The 25,394-nt window shown below is 37.8% G+C and overlaps 1 protein-coding gene across 47 annotated transcripts in view; it reads left to right on the top strand.

The window, feature by feature from the left end:
• The window catches only part of Ptprd (protein tyrosine phosphatase receptor type D), a 2,152,432-nt gene that overhangs the window by 1,499,635 nt on the left and 627,403 nt on the right, over positions 1–25,394 (top strand). For all 47 annotated transcript variants that reach the window (XM_029539561.1, XM_029539552.1, XM_029539551.1 and 44 more), the window contains one exon: positions 18,925–18,963. The gene's annotated coding sequence lies outside the window, so the exon portion shown is untranslated. The remainder of the gene's footprint in view (positions 1–18,924; positions 18,964–25,394) is intronic.

Below are 25,394 nucleotides of genomic sequence, written 5' to 3'. Positions count from 1 at the left end.
ATCTTGTTTGAACCAGATATCACCATTGTGATTATGCTCAGTGATGTTGATAGCCCCCTGTTTTATTTGACATTTAGAAATTCTAAAATATGTTTCTTTTCCAACAGATTCAAGTACAAGAGTTAAAACAGGTACAAAAGCAATTTTGAAAAACTCAGGAAGAGTTAATTATGAACAGCAGGACCAAATGCCTTTACACAAGAGTCCAGGTGACTGTGAATTAGGGAGGTGTGAGGCTACTCTGCAGTAGAAATGCTCAGAATTTGTTTTAAAATTAAGACCTTTAAAATCTCTAGGATTTTCAAGCTTATTAAAGGTTTATTAAAGAAGAACAGTACACCTTTGTGGGAGGAAAGGATAGAAGCATATGGTGTTGCTTTCTTAAGCCTCACACGAGAAAATGTGCCAGGCAGTATATGTCATATGAAAATACCACAGTATAAAAGTTCTGGAGTTTCAGCACCTGCTTTCAAGTTAGCAAATAACTGTGGCTTCCTTCCCATATGAGTGAAAATACAACTTGAGTTCTATATCACTTCCATGGCTTGTAACAGCTCAGTATCATTACAAAGAGTAGGTACTTAATAAATGTGGCTTACTAGTTTTCTCTTACTGAATTTTCACATCTGCATTTCTAAAGAAGTTTAGAGAGGTCATCAGAAGGAAACGTTTCTCAAACCTGAGCTAACCCACAAACAGATTCAGATGGCAGTACATTGAGGTAGATCTACAGTGAACATGTCAGCTACTCAGTAGTGGTGGGATGGACAGAGACTGCAACATCTGTAGGTGTTCTTTTCTTTTCTTTTCTTTTCTTTTCTTTTCTTTTCTTTTCTTTTCTTTTCTTTTCTTTTCTTTTCTATTAGATTATTTTCTTCATTTACACTTTAAATGCTATCCCCTTTCCAGGTTTCTGCTCCCAAAATCCCCATTCCCTCCCCCTGCTTGCCAACCCACCCTCTCCAGCTTGCTGATCACCAAGGGACTCTCCTCCCATTGATGTCTGACTAGGCCATCCTCTGCTACATATGCAGCTAGAGCCATGAGGTCCACCATGTGTTTTCTTTGGTTGGTGTTTTAGTCCTATGGAGCTCTGGGGGTACTGGTTAGTTCATATTGTTGTTCTTCCTATGGGGCTGCAAACCCCTTCAGCTCCTTGGGTCCTTTCTCTAGCTCCTTCATTGGGACCCTGTACTAAGACCTCTAATCAGTGTGATAGAATTTTGTGACATATACTGTAGTAAATAATTCTAAAATGAGACAGAACTTTATTAAGAAAGTCTTTAATGTATAATTAAGCATAGACATCAAAGGGGAGAAAGGCGCTGACATAAAGAACTATCATACATACTCAAGTGTCCAAGTGTAACTGTGGGTTTCTCTTGGGTGTATTAATAGTATCTACATATATGGTGTTGGTGGTTTCTAAGTTTACGTTGTTCAAAGAATTTAAATGTGCTATATATGAACTTAGTGAAGAATGAAATTATGAATGTTTTAGGAAAATAATAGGAATAATGATGATTATGTTAAATTGATCTTCATGCCAAGTATTAAACCAGCCTCCATTCTATCCACTTAAGGTATAGCTTTACATAATTGTTCACTTTTTTAAAGGTTTATTTATTTCATGTATGTTGGTACACTGTCACTGTCTTCCGACACACCAGAAAACAGCATCAGATGCCCATTACAGATCATTGTGAGCCACCATGTGTTTGCTGGAAATTGAACTCAGGACCTCTGGAAGAGCAGTCTTAACCGCTGAGCCATCTTTTATAACTCATTGTACAGTGTTTATATACTATATTATTAGATTATCCTACTTTTGATTTACTGCTTAGATGAAAATATTAGTTTCTTGTTTCCTACTATATTGGGAGCATAAGAGTTTCTATATATAACACACATAAAAAAAAAGAGAAGAAACTGTAAAGGAAAAGGATGTGATGAATGATACCCATAAGAGATTTAAGTTCCTATCATAGAGAATTATTTAACATTAAAACAGTAGTAATCATGATACACACTAAGCAGATACTGAGCTAACCTCCAAGTGAAGAATCATGACAAATTGTGGTATGTTCAATGCTATCACTATCTGTAATTTCTTTGGGGAGGTTTGATGAAAGTACCTCAAGGAGAAGAATTCTGCTAAAGAAAATAAAGTAAATACAGCTGAGACTAAAGTGATTTAGCATCCAGCCCAAACCATCTTATCCCCAGTCAATCAAGAGATGTTATATCTCTTTCTGCCTTTACATGCTACCAAAGTTACACTCCCACCTTTTCCCTTCCTTCCTAACTCTTATTTTATCTATCCCAGAGTTTAGTAGGTAGGAAAATGACTGTTCTAGACACTGTGAAGTTACAACATGTAAGCATACACCAACCTCAGGCAGGCTAGACCTAGAGTACTTAATGAGAGTCATTAAGTTCAAGTCCATTAACACAAAGTGTACATGACCTCATTCTATTTCAGTTCATCCTCAAATTCTTTCTTGGATGAAGTAACATATGAACATATATGGTAGGGGATTTCAATACGCAAGATGTACTACTTTTTCATATCAATGACAAAAGATTACCTGACTGAAAGAATGTAAGGAGGAAAGGATTTAATTGGTCAAACATTTCAGCAGAGTCAGACCATGGGTACTTGGAAGAGCATTATGGCTTAGAAGTGTATGGTAAAGGGCTTCACCTCATTGTAGAAAAGGAAGCATGGATCAAGACTCGACAGGGGAATAACCTCAAATACCTACCTCCCCTAGCTTGGTCCTTTTCCCAGCATTTCCAGATCCACCCAAAATAGAGTTATCAAACAGAAAGCAAATGTTTAGAATGACCTAACACCGGGTAACCTCCCTGGGATTTTCTTTTCTTATATTTATAATTAAGAAATTGTTTCTGAAGCTCTGCAACAATTATATTCTGTGTTTGTTTATCCTGAGATACATATCCATTGTCAAGCTCTTAGATTGAACTTTGCCCAAGTTGGAGGCCAGATATGAGATCTAGAATGAATCACTTCCTGATCTCACCTATTTATGGATAGTCTACTATCGTTTTATTTTTATTATAAAGCACACATAGCCTTATGCCTTATACATTGTATTGTAGGAGTTTGAACTTTTATGCATTATTGTACAGATCGATTTAGCTTTCATTATTAAGGAGAGTTACAAGTAAATTCTTTAAGATAGAAGTAAATTACAATTGACTGAAAGTTCTTCATATACATAGCATGGTGTATTTGTTCCTACTGATACTTCAGTAGATTCAACTGAGGAGCATGTAGGGAATGGGATACTCCATGTAGAATGAATATAGGAAAGGAGGGGTCACTGGGTAATAGTATGGTAAACAAAGATAATTTTTATTCAGTATATAATCATGGCCTTGACCTGAGGTTAAGGTTACAGTAGCATAGGAAAATTTCATTATTTCTCTCGGGGCCATTAAGGCCTTATGCCTCCTTCCACCTCCTTCCAACATCTTAATTTCCTTTATCACTAATCTCTCATGTAATATTGGGTTGCTATAGTAAATTACAGTACAATTAATAGGTTCTTATTGGTCCAAGATTGGTAACTATTAAAATTTGTAGTTTGTGCATATTTTTCTTAATTTTCATGTAATGTCAACTTTTATTGGAGAATCCTATCTTTGATATACATCTATCCTTTGGATCTTCCTGGATAAGTTAAACCCTTAATTAAAAAAAAAAACATTATTTTTATGTGAATACTTTCACTTCTTTATTTTATTTATGTGAGCTTTCTTGAATTTTTTCTTCTACTTAGCATAGCATCAATTATTTACTCCATTGTTTAGAAAATGGTCTGGAAATCCCCATTTACCATGCACACTGCCAAGAATTTTTAATTTTAAGAATGCTTACAGATAATGAGGGCAATCCTAGCCAGAGGGTAATAAGAATTTGTGATTAATCAGGACTTTGTATGGCAGAACTGGAATACTTTTTATTAGTGAGTCAGTGAATTGAAACCCTTAAATCTTACTCAATTGAAGAACAACATAGTTAAGTTTCAAAATAAGTACATAATAGTTGAATGTTTATAATCACTTAATAAAAGAGTAAAGAAAATGTGCAAGCTACCATCATTAGTCATAATGGTAAGAGCAATTTATACACTCAATGCTTTTATTCAAAATAGCCAGCGGATCTATGAGATTGTGTCCAAATCTACTTCAAGTAAAAGCACTAATAATGATGGTATTATATATGCATAGTTGAACAATAAACTATTCTCCTAGAAAATGTTGTGTGAAGATTTATAGGAAAATGTAGATTTCAGTCTGATGCAGAACATAGAACAGTTGGAATACCATCTTTATCTCCAAAGACATCAGGTGGCATTTAGGCTATGAATCACGGCACTCTACTTAGGAGGTTCAGAGAAAACAAATATTTAAAGTACACACACACACACACACTTATATCAGGCCAGAAATCCTCTTCACAACCTGTCTTTTTAGTACAGAAAAAACTTGTTCCAGTTTTTAATAAGCAGTAACACAGCATAACACAGTTAATTTTGCTAAGAGTTTTCACACAAACAGGAAGAAATCTAAGCTTTCCAAAACAAAAAACAAAAAAACAAAAAACAACAAAAACAAACAAACAAAAAAACAGGCAGATACATCTTATAAGATAATAAATAATTTGTCCTGGAGTAGAAGGACTTGGAAGGGTCCTTGTGGTCATACTAGCTTGTAGACTTCTTCCACGAATCATGGTTGTGAATGATATGTGACAGGAAGGAGTTTGCCCTTCGGAGTAAGGAACCTGAATAAAAATAACGAACGAGGGCAGGGCTGCTCCTAGCTCTGGTGGAGGAAAAGGTTTAGTTTAGATATGAGGGAAAGCACAGCCAGAGGCACCTGGCAGAGTCCAGACCGAATGAGACCATAAACAAAGATTTATAGGAAAATGTATGTGCGAATATTGAAAGAGGAAAGGAAAGGAAGAGAAAGGGAGCAAAGAGAAGTCTCAGGAATGCAGAGACCAAGAGGCCAAGAGACCATGAAGACTCGCTTCCAAAATGGCTGAGATTTTATAGCAATCAGAGAAGCAGTGGGGAAAGAAGGTAAGCTGGTTAGTTTAGGGTATGGGGTAGGGTATATCAGCCAGGATAACTGATAGGGACCTGATAGGGACGGAGGAATATGTCCTCAGGCCATAATCCTCTTTGATATGTTAAATAGGCACCTCAGTGAGCCATTTGTCTTGAGTTTGAGACCTAACAGAACTCACCGAAGTTAGGCTGATATGTCTGGGAAATATTGACAGGTCCTCTGGTTGGACCGTGAACCAAGGGCATCAACATGATTTCCAAGACACTTTTTTTTCTGGAGGAGGAGGTGGCACAAGGATGGGAGGTGGACCTGGAGGAAATGAGAACCAAGTGTGATCAGGGTTCATTGTATGTTGCTCCCAAATAATTAATAAAACTAGTATGTTGAAAAAAAATTACCTGGGTTATACTGATACTTTCTCCCTTGACATGTTTCCAAGAAGAGTTTTCAGATCCTTGAGAAAAGTCACTTACACATAAGGAATTGTTTGTTTTGAAAAAGTTACATATAGAAAAAAGTACTTGAAAACAGTTTAAGATAAAGAGTCTAACAAAACCAACCAGATTTTAAACAAGAGTAACTGCGCTTCAGGTTTCATTGCTAAACATTGTTATACATGCCAAGGGCTTTGTCCTCGTGTTTGTCTTTGTTCACTGTGCTATCGACTGTAGGCCAGATGCTAAGCTAGGATCAGAAAATGAATAATTGAAGAGATACAAAGAGAAAAGTAGAATCATATCCATCTAGAGGTAACCATCTAGGTACCCAGACCCATGGGCTCTTGTACTCCTGCAGTCAGTCCTCTAAAGGACCTCACTAGACTCTTCTGCAAAGAGAAGAAGCCCATCAGCAGTAGGCCAAGACGTCCAACCACACTGCACCAAAGTCTCCAGACTGACTAAAAAGAGGCATCCTATAAAATATCCTCTCATATTGCATTTGGTTTCTGCAACTAATAGGTGCCAAGAACTGCATGGTGTTCTTGCATGCACCAAGCACAGCATCGCTGCGTCTAAAAAGATTTCAGTGAATTAGTTAATACTTCTAGCCCAATTTTGTTGATGACTCTCCACAGTCTGATAACTCACCTCGAGCCAGAAAGGCAGCAAATGGGAGAAGTGCATTGTAAGCAAAGGTTTATCTGACACTAGAGACTGCCTGCCTACTCAGAAGTGTGAGCTCAAGAGCCTTGCCACAGGCTGAATTATGCCCGAAAAGGGGTCTCCTTAAAAAAAAAAAAAAAAAAGTTAGGAGTGCATGTAACAAACAGGCTTCCTGCCACATTTTCTACTCTGTTTCATTTGATCCTGATTCTGAGGATGGCAAGAAAGGAAGTATTTAAGCTTAAATTTAAAAAACAAACATGTAATCAAACAAACAAATGAAGAACAACCTGAGCATGAGGAAAATTAAACAACTTGATCAGTGTCTCTCAGTTCATGACTAGAAGGGCTAGGACTCTTCCAGAGCACCACACATTGCTGATCTGCAACTTGAAATGGGACGATACCCCACCACCGCCATGGTGATCACCCCTTGTATGGATCTACAAAAGCTATGAAAGGTCTCAGATTCCTCTTCAAAGCTGAGGTGAGTATTAAGTCTGGCAAGCAGGAGCCCTGTTGAATATTTGTGCCTTTGTTTTTTCTGACTTGTAAATAGATTTCTCTTTTCTTGATAGTCTCTGCAGGTAGAGTATAATATTTAAGGCTTTTCAAGCCTGTTTCTGCTGTGCTTTCTGAACAATTCTGTACACTACTTACCCAAATTGGGCCCTGTTCTGCAGTTTTTATTCAGGTAAAACTAATAGTTTCCCCCAGAGTGAGGAATGTGTAATCAATCCCATTGTTTGGTTTCAATGGGTTATTATGGGTGGAAGAATTGCTACAGCAGAGGCAATTTAGAAAATCAGGTACAATTGACTCCCACCAATTTGCATACTATAGTCCCCAAAGCAAGAAGTCCCGGTATTTCAACTAGAGATAGTGCAATCATTAAATGAGACCATGGAGACAACAGGAGAGAAGAGCTGAGAAGAAATGAGGGGAGTAGCAGCAAGAAGAGGGGGAGGGGAAAATAAATTTAGAATAAAGTCCAATCCAAAAACTGGGGTGTGGGGACTCTGAGTGTTTTCCAATCTCTGGTAATTCCAGTAAATATTCACAGTAAAAACCTTCAGCAGACAAATCTCTTTCAAGATCCCGTTAAGGCTGGATTTTACCGCGGTGCTGTCTGACAACACTGAAATGATATATCTTTCTACAAGACTGATACTAAGCTAAGGAACAAAATTCCTATTCTAATATGGACTCAGGATAAGATTTTTGAGTGGACTGGGCTAGTTAATAGGCTTCTTTTAATGCTTCATCTATATAAGTTCAGCTGAGATGTTTTCTGGATCTTCTTTCGATGATAAAATGCACTGCTTATAACACTAGCATGTCCCTAGGAAAGGATGAAACAAAACTTTGAGGACACAACCTTGGTTACTGCCAAATCACTTGTCATGTCAATGGGTGGAAGCCAAATAAGAATGAAGAAGAATAAAGGGAGGAGAGAATTCCCTCTCAGGACAAGTGCATCTCACGAGGAAGGGGAAGGGCCCTCCATCATGGCAGTGGGAGCCAGGGCGGCCCTATCCATAAGAAGTGGTGCTGTCAGAGAGGTACCTTACCAGAACTTTCTCAAGCACCTGTGGAGAAAGGAAAGAAGGTTGCCAGATGAGAACACTCTGAAAATAAGTTATAACGCCGGTAGAGTCGCACACATCTCAGCAGTATCATAGCAACCCCCCACGAAGGAATATATGAACCACTTTCAGAAACCTGGAAAGTTTATGCAATATAATAAGTAAAAAACAAAACACTGCAAAAGCCACAACCTGAGATGATATTGAGCTGAAATGCAAGCCCTGATCGACTCTTACTAGACATGCTAGTTCAGTATGTCTATATATGCAGGTTTTTATTTTCTCTACTAGACATTGTTCACTGTCTCACTGTCTCTTACCTATGGTATCTTCTCAGAGCCATTCCTAAATGTACAGAATATTACCTGGGGTCAGAAAACAGTTATTGTACCTCCCTTCATCATTATTTCTGCTCCACACCTGCCTGCTTCATCTACTTAGGTCATTAAATGAAGCTCCTTCTGTTTGTGTGTTGCTGGGAATTAAGAGTTCAAAGGCAGGCTGGCGCCAGTGCTGGGAGCTGCTTCAGTGAGGAGACAGCAATATGCAAGACGAGAAGCAACTGCAGCTTTGAGAAGCTGCAGCTATTTGCATTCCTGGTTTCAAAAAGATCACTTTCAGTATGTGGCAATGGCGGAAATGGATGCAGTCCTCATTTCTAGGGCTTTGCTGGGTGGTGGCAGCTGGAGACTCTCCTCATCTACAACCCACAGACCCTCGTGCAAAGCAGGAGGTAAAAATGCCATTGTCCTTAAAATAAAACTTGCCTGTGGAGCTACATATTGTAAGATTTTTTTTTAATTGGTGGGAAAAATCTTTTTGTAGACAAAAGAATACAAAATCCAAATAAAACCTAAACAGACACTGAAAATTAGTGTTTCTCATTAATAACTATAAACAAAGCTAAGTTCTCAAATATGCCAAATAGTCACATTGTCTTTGAGGGCAAAAACAAAATCCCACTATCATCTTCAAACTCTAGCCAGCTTTCTCCATGACTCTCTGAGACATATTTTACTTCTTCAGTAACCTCAAAAATGTTTTTATAAGTTATTTCCTCCATGTATTTCTTTGTCTTATAGTTATGGGGGACCATATTTTGGCCTCACTACATAATTTATCTACACTTCCTTTCAAAGAAAGGATCAATACAATGATGAATATGTCATTACAGGAGCTATTCTTTCATACAATTAATATATGCTAACAATTTTTATTGAATTCACACTTCTATCTATATATTTACTAAACAAATATGAGTTGATAACCTATCAAATATCAAGAATCTTCTAAGTATTAAGAATACAATTATTAAGGACCTGATAGGCTGACTCAGCAGATAAAGATACTTGTCATCAAGGTTGATAAACCCACATTTGGAAACGAGAAAATTGACTTCCAAACACTGTCCTTTGACTTCCTCACATATCCTGTGGCATGCACTCATAAACTCTCTCTCTCTCTCTCTCTCTCTCTCTCTCTCTCTCTCTCTCTCNTCTCTCTCTCTCACACACACACACACACACACACACACACACACACACACAAAATCAATAAATAAATGTACTAAAAATTTTAAGACTATAAATATTGATAAGGTCTTTCCTCGAGCCCTTACATTTAAGCAGGGGTAGTAGATACATAAACATGACTATAAATTGTAATTTATAATATGTTGAATGCAAGGGATATTCATTTTTCTAACCTTGTAAATCTTCCTACCTCAGTGACTGAGTAAATGAGGACTGTACTGCTAAACAAGAGCTAAATGCCCCAGAGAGCAACAGTAGTTAAAAACTGGTGGGGAAATGAAGAAATGGTGACATATGAGTTTGGGGAACGCTGTAACTCCCAAGAGTCTAGCTCCATTATTCTTTCTGGCCTAGCCCTTTGATTGGCTGGTTCCTATGTGCGTGGTATCTTTTATACATTAAGTGCAATCCTAGAGTGGCAGCCAGATGGAAAACAAAAACACATTTAGCTTTTGAGCCAGAAGACTTGGTATGTACTGTAAAGATAATAGTGTTAGTCTGTCAGTGGTACGTGCTGATTGAGGATGTAGATAGTAAATGGACAGGAAACAATAAATCGTCTGAAGCTCTTCAGGGGAAGTTTATGATCTAGTTGTAGTTGACAGAGAATGGGAAAAAGGCAAACATCTGCAGGAAAGCCTCAGCATGGTTCACGTGATGCAAAGGCACTAAGGTCATGGAACATCTGTGGAATCTCATGTTTGCTGGCTGACATCTGTGTTTCTGCTAGGTAACATGTTGATGCTAAATAATAAAATGCCATACACATTTTTCATGCCCTTCTTAAAACATTTTCTCCTCTTGTCTGATTTTTCCTTCTTGAATTTTTTTTCTTCTTAGGTTCCATGATCCCACAAGGTTGTTTTGGTTGTTTGTTTTTGTTTTCCTTCTCATGTCCAGGACTGATCAATTTACCACTGTACATCATTCTCCTCCATCTAGGAGTGGCTCCCCACCCTCATATGTCAGTTTTCTCCATGATTCCACTGATCATCACTTGAAATTTCATTGAATTCTACATTCAGTTCTCTACCATTGTTTTTGCAAATATGTTGCCAGTTTTATCATTTCCATTCTCCTCAACTCCATGAGCATCTCATCAAAGACTTAGAGAATATTTAGTAATGGATATCCACCAGCACATCAGGCTCAGCCATGGACCAGCTCCCTATATTATTCTATCCACTGAAGGGCCAATCATCTCCAAAACTGCACCACTTTAGTGTATTCTGGGACTGAGATACCTGTAATCACATTCTCCCACTAAACTCTACCTCTGTTCTTCCTGTTCCCTTAATTTATAGTATCTAGATATTTGTGTTCTTTCTCCATGTCATTCACTAGGTTAGTTATTTTGTTATTCTGAAAGTCTTCTTTGATAATATCTCTGTAATAAGAGTAATTTAAGATAATGCTTTTTAAATGAAAGCAGTCAACAGTCAAATAAACACACACACACATACAGAGAGACAGACAGACAGACAGACAGACAGAGATAGAGACAGAGAGTCTAGTTGTTACTATGTGCTTAATCAAGCCTTTGTCACCTAACTTGTAGTCTATGGAATTCTCCATATTTCTATCGTTGTGCTTATCATTTTTAAATACAATTACATAAAATACATATTTAATCACTATAATATCTGAATATATATATATATACACACACACACACATATATATATATATATATATATATATATATATATATATATGATCAATAGACTATTGGAATGGATTATATTGGTTAGCAGTTTGACAAGATCTAGACTTGCCTAAAAATCAGGCCTCAATTAACCAAATTGAGAAGACCCATCTTAACTGTAGGTGGCACTATGCCATGGGATGGAGTCTAAGTAAAAGGGAAAAAGTGAGTGATCACTCAACATTTATCTGTCTCTGTCTACATTCTGATTGTGGGTGCAGCATAAACAGCTTTCTCAGGCTCCAGTTGCCATGGATTCTCCACCATAATGGGCTATACCCTGGAACTGTGAACCAAGACAATGTTTCCTCTTTAAGTTGCTTTTGTCAGGGTGTTTTATTATAGTAACAAGACAATTTTAATACACATATGTGGTCCAAGTCATAAATGTAAGCCTTGTATGCCATGAGAAGTTTCCTTAATCATTACAAATTACAAAAAGAAACACACAAAAGGTAATTCAATAATAATGTTCCATTTAATTTCATATGTCCTAAAAATTCTGTTACATTCTTTACATTATATAGTATATAATAACCAATGGTAATGAAACATCACAGTTTATTTCCTTCAAATCTTTGAAGTTACACATCTTAATTATGAACAGCTATATTTAAGATCCTGTTAAGTAGATGTGGCTAGGAGATCCCATATTGGATAATGTAACATGAAAATATGCCCTATGTTTCTTTTTCCCATTTCTGACTCACATTTACCTATATACTTCTCCCTTTTGATAGAATTCTTTTATGATAACACCTCAAAGCTCTTCAATTTTAAGTTCTATTCTCTCCATGCAATCCATTTCAACCACCATGAAATTCATCTCCTTAAAATGAATTATCTGAACCACTCTGAGGTCGGTTCCCCTCTGACCTTTTATATAACTAATACCAAAAAACAAAATCCTGACCAGACTGCCAATGTTTGGAAGATTATTGCTGCTCCCTGTCTATTACCTAACTCTATATGGTAAAATGTCTTTCATAGAAATAATACAGTAAATATTTGTTAAGCAGTGATGACTTATGGAGTTACTATAAATAAACAGTCTTTATTTATCAACAATCTTATACAATGAACCCATTGATTCTAACAGCAAAGTTTACTATATTCTTCAAAAGTTGGACTTTATAAATTTCATTTAAAATTTATCTTCTCAGTTGTCAACTGGCTCAGAGGTAAAGGTAACTACCACCAAGTCTGGTGTTATGAATTCAGTACCCAAGACTCACATGGTAGGGAGAAAAGCAACCACATAGTTTATCACAATGGAAACTGTGACATACATACACATGCAAATAAATATTTCAAAAAACTTCTGAAATGTCACATTTAGCTGTGATTGAGGATAAACGAAATACTAGAAACACAAGGATTACCCAAATTAAATAGAAAGTTGAGGTAAGCTGTTATAATTTTAGTTCTGAGTCACGTTTCTATGGGGAACAATATGAATATTGATATCTAAAATATAGTGAATGTAACAGGATATAATCCATATATTGCCTAATTATTTTATGCACATAAAATATTGCTCAGAAACACATTTTGAAGAATTGAGAGAAGAATATGTTAGGGAAAGTGGTTAGATAAGATATCTTCGACATCACTTTAGGATAGAGTTTTGTACAGTGAATCTGGATGGCAAAGCTTAGACAGGTGCCTTGTGTTAACAGATAAAAATTAGGGTGAATTGCATTTCTATATACACCAGAGGCAGTGATCAGATTTCACAGTGAGAAATACAGATCAAAGTGATGAGTCCTGGTGTGAAGGGTAAAGAACTTGGATAGTTCCTATATTCCCTCCATCACAGGGGACCTGTGTATTACTTCCTATCACTGTACATGAGGTAGAGCACTAAGTAGGCCAAATGGTGGTTAATTTGAAGGTTTGGGGAGAGGGAGAGTCAGTCTCTTTAAGGAAATGGCTGCTAGTAGGTAGAACATGCTCCAGTAGATGTTCTTACACTTACGAGTATGTGAACAATTCTAATTGGAATCAATGGGCGACAGAGAAAGGGACAGGGAGTTAGAAGGAATAGGGGGTGTACCTCTCGGAGGAATTCAGGGTAACTGTGATCAAAATACATTGTATGCACATATGAAATTAGTAAAAATAAAAGTATTTCATCAATTCCAAGAACACATCTCAATAGATTTATTAAATGCTATGGAGGTGACATGGGTTTAAAACAGAATAAATGGGTCAGAAGGGAGAAGAGGAATTTTTGATGACGGTAGTTTAGATGTTACTGAGTATTTTTTTAATAATATTTTTGCCAAATCTGATTTGTTAATATGAAAATATGATCTTGTAATATTTTATTGAGTCCAATCAAGGGAAAAGGCCCACATTGAACAGGAAACAATTCAGGAGCTGTCATCAACTATGATGAAAAGCAGTAATACTAACGTTACCAATGAACCCAGAAAGGCTAAAATTGAACAAGAGCAGGAACCTGGACTATTTAATGACTTTGCTATTTAATGACATGGCATCAATAGCCATGAACTGTCCTGAACTGATGAGCAGTCAGTTTGCTGGAGCTTTGCTGCAGTCCTCCTGAACCCAGTTGCTACGCTGCTTTTCTGTAGCTGATGACTCCTGATGACTTACAAAGCCTTATACAGTCAGAAAGCCGCCTGCTCCTCCTAATTCACCATCTCACTCCTAACTTTTCTCATTCACTATCTCCAACCCTCCAGACCATATTTGTGTTCTCCAAACAGCAAAGCTTGTCCCTGTGTGAGTTTTATATTCGTATGCCCTTTCTAGAAGTTCCTACCACTTCCTCGGGTGACCATCCTTTAGTAGAACCTTCTTGATTACCAATTGTACTCTGTGCTAGTTTGAATATGAATGGCCTTTATAGACTCATGTGTTTGAATGTTTGGCCTATAAAGAGTAACACTATTTGGAGGGGTAGCCTTGTTGTTGGAGTAGGTGTGTCATTGTTGGAGGAAGCATATCACTGTGGGGGTGGGTTTTGAGGTCTCCTATGCTCAAGCTATGCCCAGTGTAGTACCTACCCACTTGTCCTTCACAGAACCTGAATGAATAGGTTCTGTGGGTCTTGGTCAGCTGTAAAACCAAAACGGTTGTAGCCCTTAGAAGGGAATCAGGATCAGTTATGGGTCAGAGGTGTGACTGTGGGATGGCAACCCCATCCCTCACTTCCTGCTGTGGATGGGATCTATAAGTTCCCTCTCACTACTGTCTGGCAGTTCATCTAAGTTCCCTTTGACTCCTGAGAGTCTCTTACCTCCCAGGTCTCTGGTGCCCTCAACCTCCTGGGGAGAGGGGTGGGGGGAGAGGGGAACTTGATCTGGTATTAGGTGAAAGAAAAGGACTAAAGCTCTGAAGGCCAGCAGAAAGAATGGAAACTCATATGCTTTATTCCTTGTGTAAGAGACTTTATAAACATTGAGGAGTAGGGTAGGATTTAGGGGTAGGTGTTTCCTATTGGCTCAGTTTGGATTCTTGGTGATGCTCAATCTGCAGGGAAAGGACTCTAGGTGTTTTTCCTATTTGACTGATCGCCCTGGTCCTCTCACTAGGGTGTCATGCCTACATGTCCCAAAGCTGGTATAAGTAGGCAGTGAGTGGCTCCACTTCCACAGTTCTCAATTTTGAGATTCACGAACTCAGAGCTCACTCAACCTTACCAGTTCTTCCTGGTGGCTCCATCCACTTGTTCCATACTGTCTTTCTGATGCCTTCAGATCAAGATTTAAAACTCTCTACTCCTCTTCCGGTACAATATCTGCCTGATGCTGTCCTGTTCCCCACTGTGATGTTAATGGACTAAACCTATGAAACTGTAAGCAAGCCCCAATTAAAAGTTTTCCTTTATAATACTTGCATTGGTTGTGGTGTCTCTTTACAGCAATAAAACCTTAACAAGGAAACACCCTTTGTTATCTTCATGGGACATAGTTATATTTGAAACTTTCCATCTAACTATTCTCTTTCATTTTTGGCTACTTGTCTGTCATCTATCTATCTGTCTGTCTGTCTATCTATCTATCTATTATCATCTATCTATCTATATATCATCATCATCATCACCTATTGCCTTTGTTGTTTAATGATTATGCTACACATTAAGAAATAATCTTTAGTGAGAAGAAACTGGCTATCTTTCTTCAAACTGAAACTTTCATAGTGTCTAGAAAAGAACTCATGGTAATACTCAAATATACATGTTGAACAAATGAAAATTTAATCAACATTAATTGCTAAGCATTCATTGAAATTTTCTAAATTCATGGTTGTTCTGAAAGACACACATTGCTTTCTTTTTATGCTTGTCATATTGTAAAAGAAACTGACTTTTTGTGGAAAGTGATTTGTTTATCGTGTGACTAGTCACAGGCCACTTTTGATATTTTTGCCTGCTTTGGGGACCTTTATCCTCCTACTGGGTTGCATTGTCCAGTTCATATAAAAGGAGGTGCCTAGTCTCATGGCAACCCGATAGGCCATGTTTGGTGATACCCCTAGGAAGTCTCCCCTTTTCTGAAGGAGTGGATGGCATGGGAGATGGTGACTGGGAAGAGAAGAAGGAAGAAAAACTGTGGTCAGGATAAAATATATGGGAAAACATTTTCTTTATTTACGTTTCAAATGTTATCCATTTCCTGGTTTTCCCTCTGAAAAACCACTATTCCCTCCCCCCTCCTCCTGCTCACCAACCCACCCACTCCAGCTTCCTGGCTTTGGCAGTCCCCTGTACTAGGGCAAAGAACCTTCACAGGACCAAGGGCCTCTCCTCCCACTAATGACCAACTAGGCCATCCTCTGTTACATATCCAGCTAGAGCCATGAGTCCCACCATGTGTTTTCTTTGGTTGGTGGCTTAGTCCCAGGGAGCTCTGTGGGTACTGGTTAGTTCACATTATTGTCCCTCCTATAGGGCTGCAACTCCCTTCAGTTCCTTGGGTACTTTCCCTAGCTCCTTCATTGGGAACCCTGTGAGCATCCACTTCTATATTTGTCAGGCACTGACAGAACCTCTCAGGAGACAGCTATATCAGGCTCCTGTTAGCAAGCACTTGTTGGACTCCACAATAGTGTGTGGGTTTGGTGGTTATATAGGGGCTGGATCCACAGGTGGGGCAGTCTCTGGATGGTCATTCCTTCAGTCTCTGCTTCACACTTTGCCTTTCTAACTCCTTCAGTGTGTATTTTGTTCCCCTTTCTAAGAAGGATGGAAGTAGCCACACTTTGGTCTTCCTTCTTCTTGAGTTTCATGTGTTTTGCAAATTGTATTTTGGGCATTCCAAGATTCTGGGATAATATCTACTTATCAGTGAGTGCATATCATATGTGTTCTTTTGTGATTGGGTTACCTCACTCAAGATGATATCCTCCAGATACATCCATTTGCCCAAGAATTTCATAATTTCATTGTTTTTAATAGCTGGGTAGTACTCCATTGTGTAATGCACCAAATTTTCTGTATCCATTGCTCTGTTGAGGGACATCTGGGTTCTTTCTAGCTTCTGACTATTATGAACATAGTGGAACATGTGTCCTTATTACATGTTGGCATATCTTCTGGGTATATGCCAAGAAGAGGTATTGCTGGATCCTCTAGTAGTACTATGTCCAGTTTTCTGAGGAACTGCCAAACTGATTTCCAGAGTGGTTGTACCAGTTTGCAATCGCAACAGTAAAGGAGGAGTGTTCCTCTTTCTCCACATCCTCGCCAGCATCTGCTATCACCTGAGTTTTTTATCTTTGTCAGGCAGTGGTAGTACATGTCTTTAACCCCAGTATTTAAGAAGCTGAGGCAGATAGATCTCTATGACTTTAAAGCCATCCTGGTATACAGAGAGAGTTCCAGAACAGCCAGAACTACACAGAGAAATCCTGTCCTTTTTTTGTTTTTGTATTTTTTCGAGACAGGGTGTCTCTGTGTAGCCCTGGCTGTCCTGGAACTCACTTTGTAGACCAGGCTGGCCTTGAACTCAGAAATCCACCTGCCTCTGCCTCCCAAGTGCTGGGATTAAAGGTGTGTGCCACTCACTGCCCGGTCTAAAACCAAACATTTAAAACTTAAAAATAAATAAATAAATAAATAAATAAATAAATAAATAAATAAATAAATAAAAATAAATGAAGTTCCCATGATACATATTATATAATTTGGGAGTGGCAACAACAGGAAAATTCCTTATCACTTAGGAACACTCATGAACATAATATTAAGAACCTCATAATATTACTGATATTGAAAAGTAAGTATGAATGAATAGAAATGTGATTGAGTGGCTACATACTACCCAATTTCATATATAAAGAAACAATGTTTAATGAAGAAACATAACTTCCCCATTCAAGGGATAGTGACTGCAAACCCCTGCTAATAAAAACCGAGATTCCAAAGGATTATACTGAAGCTGGAAAATCTCTTGAAAAATCACCACACTAACTGCAAAACATAATTTCTCTAACAAGCTGTGATTTTACGGTTTCATTGTCTGTTTATATCATTGATTTCTATTGGTACATAAAAGTGCTAAGTTTTAGGTTGTTACAATATAAATGTTAAACTATCTTCAGCAAACCATGTCACATTATTTTCCTAATTCACTACATAGTGAGAATGACCAATTTTTATAAATTGTGCTGAGTTCTTTGAACATTTTAGCAAAATGATATATCTAAATTATATTTCATTTGGCAAGTATTTGTGCAAAGGATTGTGTATCAAGATATATATTTTTTTGTAATGCCTTGCTACATTGTGGACATAAAAGACTCTAAAGAGAATAACTATAGTTGAAATTGGTTTTGTTTCATTAAAAACAAATACTTTGTAACTTCATTCTGGCTGTGTGGGAGTTGAAGAAATGTAGCTAGTCAGATAACATCCTTACTGTGGGTTCTTCTGCTGTACCAGTCAATAAACTATGACCCTCTCCAAGGTTGCTTCTCTCTAGGACCTTGTATGTAACTTAACATTTGTGTTGTCTCACAGACATTCCAAACACTATGTGCAAAACTCTAATCTACTCAATTCTTGCTATAGTCCAAATCTGCAATACCTGAGAAAAATGACAGCGCATGTCCAAAAGGCTGACTAGCAGTTTTGTTTGCTTCCTTTGTCCACATTCACATTCAGTGCCTCAGTCAGCCTCTCCTTTGCACTTTTCAGAAACTGAGAGACAGTACCGTCAACCCCCACAGCTAATGTGGTAGCCCATACCTGCCTAAAGAATGCTACCTCACATCAGATCCAAGGCTCTGTAACAGTCTTCCTGAAGTGAAGCAATTATATCTCTCTTTCTCTCTGTGTCTCTGTCTCTGTCTCTGTCTCTGTCTCTGTCTCTCTCTCTCTCTCTCTCTCTCTCTCTCTCTCTCTCTCTCCATTACTCAAGTAATTTCAAAGATTGTGTCATTTTAAAAATCCTGTGGTATCATCCAAAGCAACTCAGTGAGTGTTTCCTATCTTTACAAAGCAAAACAAATTCCTCGAAATCTCAACTGAAGTTTACAAAGCAAAGACTATTCCTTTACATGGGACTATTTCAAAAATGTTCCAATACAAATATTTATTTAATAATATTGACAATTGTGTGTTCTTTATTTCATAGTGTATATAATTTATATTGGCAAGTGCACAGAATAGTTTTGAGCAGTACTTCTCTTTCCAGAATAGTCAGAAAAAGTTTTGCTTCTTTCGGTTTGAAAGGGGGTGTTTTGGAATGTTCCTTACAACAGTAAGTGTGAAGGGAAATGCCATAATACAACAAATCTCACTTCTGGGTAGATTTTGACATTTCCCACTAGCCAAGCGCTATAAACATGCGTCACCCAGATGAGCAGTTTTTAATAGCATCGTTTTCACGTTTTAATTGTTGTCACATTTCTTCTTTGTTTAGGGAGAAGTCTGGTGAGCACCCAGGGGATCTAACTAGCAAGTAAGATTTAAAACTCTCTGGGCTGGGCCCAGCTTTCATGGTTTCTTTGTTTTATTATTTAACTGTGTCTATTTGCTAGAGTGGCTTATAGCTTCCTTTTAAAGGTGTTAGAAATTCAACTATGCAGTTTGAGAAACAAAATTGAACTTTCAATGACGGGGATTATTTGATGTCATAAGACTATATGAATTTTTTGAATGCAATAGAAGGATATAAAGAAATTATGAACTGAATGAAATTTCAAGACCTGGGCCTGTTTTATGAGCAGGAGGAAGAATGAATGTGAAAGCTTTTGCATGGTGATCGTTTTTAACCAAATAGAGACTTTTCTTATTGTTCTGTTCTGACTTCTAGGTGGGTTGAGTGAAAAACCTGCTTCATATGCTAATCTAGCTCAGAGAGGCTAGACAAAAGTCCTACCCAACATCAGAATGTGCTCTGATGAAATGATGCTAGAAACCTTCTCTAATGAAGACAATAGAGAAAGCATGGTGAACAGGGAAAAAAGCATTCCAGTAGGGAAGGCACTGCGATTAGCAGGGAGTGGAAGCAGGCCAGTGTCCATGAAGGCACGGGAGCAAAGGACCCATGTAAATAACTAGGTAACCCATTCCTCACTGCACATACGGAGAGCAAAGGAATAACACCAGAATGAATTAGCAGTAGAGAACAGAAGTTGGAAAATGAACGGATACAGTAGATCACACCTAAAAGAAAACCAAGAAAGAAAATAGAAAAGAAAAAAAAATAAAAAGAAAGAACAGAGAGTAAAAGTTGGGTTTTTTTTTTTTTTTCTTTCCCCAGACTTTACCATTTCACTTACTTGACAATTTAGTTCGTTGAAACTGGGACATGGGAATCTCTTAAAAATAAAAGCATTGACTATAGTTATATACTTTGTTGAAGAAAAGATTCTACACATCATGCAATTATTTGATGCTTTGGGAAATCTTGGCTTACGGACAATTCCTACTATGTTAAATGAGGGAACTGGCTCCTGAGTTATTTCTGTTTTCTCTTGTGACAATGTTTCTGTACTCAGGAAGTCACTGACTTCTCCAAAATTGAAACCACATATCTCACAGCGAAATAAGTAATTAAAATATAGTTCTAGTTCATTGAAACCATATTTTAAACCATTCAAATTTATAGTCAGAATGGTTCGAATCACTTCTGCATTCAAGGATAAGAAGTCTTAGAATTACACTGTAGTTTTCCTGTAATTGCTATATGTTGGCAAAGGAAAGGTTAACTGTGGTGCTGATCTCAATTGCTATCTACAGATTCGCCAAGTAACATACAGAATTGAGTGTTTCTCTTACAAAGCACAGAGCATAGGCATTCCTCAAAGTAAGTTTCCTTGCTCTGGGATAAAGACACAAATAAGGAACGCATTCCCATGAAGAACTACTCGGGAGACATGACAAAGTTTATACTTGTTACTGATCATGGGTGTGTGACTATAATGGTGTGTGTTGTTAACCAGATTGGTACTAACAGTAAACAAATATTGAGAAATTTGTTGGTTATTTGTGAATCGTATATATCCACTCTAAGTTCACATCTTTCTATAATTACCATATATCATAAGCATGGACACTTCACCTTGTGCAATAAAAAAGTATCCACTGACTCTCAAACCAAAAAATCTCAAAATCTCATAACTACTGTCAAAAGTCACTTTTCTCTGGGTCTCAATGTTGTCACGTTAGAAATGGGTACCACGTCACATTCTTAGAGGTTTGCTATGCCACTTGACCATCTATAACTCTGACAGTATTTAGGTAAGTGATATTACTAGAAAGACATACTAAAGAGGTCGACATTTCAACTCCCTACAAGCCCCTGTCCAAAGATCCAGAGGCTTTATAAAAATTTGTGGGAGAGTTTGTAGTTGTGACTCAATTAATTTTAGCCTTTTTAAAAAGTTATTTTGAGGGTTAACACAATGCAAAAATCTTTAGTCATCACACACATGGTACAAAATCTGGAGTCCAGGAAAATGTTTTCAGGCTCACAAAAACCTCCACATGCTAATCCGGAGTGAAAGGTGGGCTCTCTTTTCCCACATTTTTCCAACACTAGCCTGGGTGGTTACCTTACCTTGTCTCCTATGAGCCTCAAATAGGACACAAGCAGAATAGCTGATGGTCTGGTTTTAGACAAGTCTCTGGGAGCTTAAAAGCATAACTGATACAAAGGGGAAATGAAGCAGGTCCTAGAGTCCTTCTTTGCTTTATTACAAATGTACCATGCTAACTCTCTTAGAGAAACATGACAACTTCAGTGCAAACTACTATCTTATGCTGTAGAGAAAATAACAAAAATAGAAGAAACAAATTTTAAGGGTTAGCAGTAGTCATTGCTACTTCCCAAATAAATGAACCCTGAGAAGGGGCACAGTATGAGATGGTGCCTTAGGAAATGTACTATGGACAACCCATGCAGGAGGCACTAATGAGCAATTAAAAGAAAAATCCTACAATTTGGTGAGCCTTGGACAGTGAGTAGCAGGGTTCTTAGAATCTGAGTGAACATGCCAGTGAAACCCAACTCCTTTGATTCTTGGCCTAGTTTAGCAAACAGAAGCCACCGCTCCTGTATTTCCTCTATGTGTCATCATTATTCATCTTCATAACCAAAGAGCAAAGAGGTTTTCTGAGTGCATGTGCTTCCGGCTGATGGCGAGAAATCTTTGTCTCCTCAGTGATGGTAAGGATACTTCTTCCTGAGGTCAGTAGGGAGAGTATCCACACCGAACATCCACTAGACACTAGTATCTTCTATGTTTTCTAGGTTAAAAAACAGGTTTGCTTGAAAATAATTTAAAGAGATTCTTGCCTGATGGCTCGCTTAACTTTAAAAGTAATTATTTCTGATCAGCTTCATTAAAATATGCATGCTTCATTTTTTACTAGATACTGAACTGTTAGAATGTTGCGCACAGATCAGTAAATATTTATTTATATTATATTTATATGCACATACACCCCCATGTGTATGGGCCTGACGGTGCTATGACATCTACATTATGTGTCATCTGTCTATCAGAACATAGTTTTGAGTTGTCATTGTCCCATCAGAAGCAAGAGGTAGAATGTATTTAAAATACACTTTTCATTGTGCAAGTTCTTGCAAGGCCGTGTTCTCCTTCCTGAGATTGTGTCTGGTGTAAACACAGCATGAGAGAAGAAACCGTAAGTTAGCGTGATCTCATTCCAGCTGCCCTGTCATTACCATATGTAAACACACTCTTCCTCTTTAGATCATTCCTGTTAAAGAATTTCTACCAGGATATGCAACTTTCCTTTGGGTTGTGATCTTATCATTCTGTGTACTCACATTTGTATCCTTCACACTCTTATGACACTCAGTTCAAAGACAAAAGTATCATTGGTTCATCTCATGGGGTGGGTGGGGGATGCCTAAAATATGAATGCTTGTTATTAAGGAAGACTGGAGTTTACTCAGAAGAAAGAAGCTCAACTGCACAATGGCTGCATGCTTTCATCTAGATTATGAGAGTTTAACATTATTTTGGGGTTAGGGATGAGCTTTATTTTAAAATATGGATTTAAAAAATGTATTTAGGAAGAATCAACAGTGGGACAAGGCAGTGTTTATGCTGCATTTGCACCACTTTGGGTCACCATTTGGACTTTTATAGAGAACCTATGGTTTGTTTGTACAGTAAAAATGGTTCTTTGGCTATAGCTATAACTGATGATGATGACATCAAGATGGCAAAGGCACAGAAGTAAAGAGCTCACCCATGATAACACAGTTCCTGCTGGTAGAAACTGCTTAGAGCTATCACATGATACACTATATCTAGACATCTCAACCTTGGCATCAACACTTTCAGTGAGATTCTATATTAAGAGGGGAAGGCTATAGTAGTAGGATTCCAGTGATAGAGCCAACGGTGGCGGTGACCTCTCCTTGCTACCACTAGAAAAAAACACAGTGGTCACTTTCTTGTGGCTGCTATAACCAACTATTCCCTGAGGTTCATATTCCTTGGGCGTCTGAGTCTGGGTAGAGTACAGTGCCCACATACAGGGAAACCATGGAAGAGTTCTAAACTCACACTTTCTGAACCACAAGTTTTATATCTTGAAGAAAGTTAATACCAAAAGAAACAATTTTCTAAAAGTGAATCAACTGGTCTCGGGTGTACTTACAATGCACTGGGGAAATGAAGTGGAGGCTTGTTGTTTCTGCTCTGTGGGGGAAAAAAAAAAATAATCATTTAACATGGCCTATTTCCAGAACAGGCAGTGAGTGAGGATTCTTCCATATTTGAGGCTATTTTTAGGTCTGCCTTTGTGAGTGATCACTCTGTTGCTATCACCAATGATCAACAATTGGACCCAACAAGTCAGTGCTACCCTATGGGAACCCCCATGGCACATTCATTTTCCATTTCCAAGATTAATTCTACTGTTGTTGGCCTCATACATTAATTATTGCTGCAGAAATTCTTTCTAATGAATCAGAGTTTAGAAGGAAGCCTTTTGTTACTGAGACATAAACTCCTGAAGCCTCAGATATTAGGGGAAGCATAGAGCTTAAAAACTGACAAAAATTTTCAAATGTCATTGTTCACTTTTTTAAAGGTATATTTGCTAGATGAATTCCTTTTAAAATTCATTTCTTTCTGCCTCTGTTAGTATGATCTGTGGTGTTTTTCTATTTCATTCAAAAATATGAGACAATGAATGCTTTGCTGAAATCACCCGTGATGACACCAACAGTCATGTCAATGTAGACATAGATTTTATGCCAAAGATTTTAGCCTGGGTGAGTTGTGTGGTGTTATGGGATGCGTTTCAAGGATGCATACCCTAACATGGCAGAGAAGGCGATTCCTTACCCTGGAGAGCAGACACACAAAACATGCATATGATATCAAATATAAGGAAGGTTTATAAAATTACAAAGTTCATGAGTTTCCTTACAGTCTGTTTTTTTCTCTGTATGCCCCTGGCTTGCCTGTGAACAGAACTATCTTACTTAGTTGCTTCTTGTCTTAGCCACTTGTATTAGAAATCATTTCTTTTGACTTCCTTAAGTATGTGGATTTAAGAAGACATCGCACGGCACTCAGCCCCTGTTCATTAGCTATGTTGGTTTGTAATGTGGTGAAACAAATTACACAAGCTTAGATGCTAAAGCAACAAGTACTTATTATTTTATAATCGGTGGCTAGTAGGGCTTAGTTTTCATTTGCAGGCTTCACCGAGATGGATAGACTACCCTGTCCATTCAGGCTATTGTCAGATTGCATTTTCTTTGGAAAGTGAGACTGAACGCTGTGGCTTTTCTGTTGGTAGTTGTCTACAGATGCTCTCAGTTCAAGGCACAGCCTGAACTTTCTTGTCCGTCTCTCAGCATAGCACCTTGCTGTGAAAAGTCAGTAAGGGAGAAGAAGAGACAATCATTAAAAGCTTGACAAGATGGAGCCTCTCCCCAGTGAAACATATTTCAGTGTGGACACCAGACAGAAAGCATGAGACACCTCAAACTCTCATAAGGATCAGAGCTAAATAATGATCATAATGGGAACTGATATGAAGTACAGTTCTGAGATCCCAAATTTGAACCAGAATTTATAATTGCATAAAAAGCATTTTAATATGAGAATGCTAATAAAGATGTAAAATGGCTGTTAAAATGCCTGTAGACTGGGGAATTGTTACTGTGTCACACCCACAGCACCTCCCTTCATAAGAGCATCCTTGCGTCCTCAGCAGTACAATGAATAAGGCTATAATTCTTGACTGCACTGGCACTGCAAAGCATATAAATCCCTTTTCTCTCTGAGTGCATTCTGAGTCTTAGGACTTTGAATAACACAGTTTGCCAGTAATAAACACCTCATAAAGTCTGATATTGTTTGACTTGTATCACCCACAGAGCTGATTATATACTATGTAATTATATGCTGTGGTTATTATATGTTTCACAATCTCTTTATCCATAGGTCTATTTTCTCAAATAACCACTTAATTGTATAATATTTAAATCAAAAGCTCCAGGCTTTCTAACCTTCCAAGATGTGAGACTAATAGGTGAATTATAAGCCATTGCCCCAAGGAGCTGTATGTTGAGATTTATGGAGCTGTATAGAAAAGGGGAAGAAGCTATGTCAGGTGAACCCTGAAAAACTCCTCACCTTGTAGTCTCCTGTCTCATCCTAGAATAGACCCTGATTCTGATAGCCCCATTCAGTCCACAGTTGTCAGTTTCTAGTGAAAAGAAGCAGTGTATAAGGTAACCAGGATATGCACTGTACAGCAATTTGTACCTAAGGCAATCTAAACCATGAGTACATTATATACGAAACAAAAAGGACAGGATATTTTTCCACACAAAAAATAACAAACTAAACTATTAAGCTTTTGAACAATTGTATTAATTCTTATTAG

This window comes from Mus pahari, chromosome 6 (genome assembly GCF_900095145.1).
Source record: "Mus pahari chromosome 6, PAHARI_EIJ_v1.1, whole genome shotgun sequence".
Taxonomy (NCBI): Eukaryota; Metazoa; Chordata; class Mammalia; order Rodentia; family Muridae; genus Mus; species Mus pahari.
This window is presented reverse-complemented; position numbering and strand designations above follow the sequence as displayed.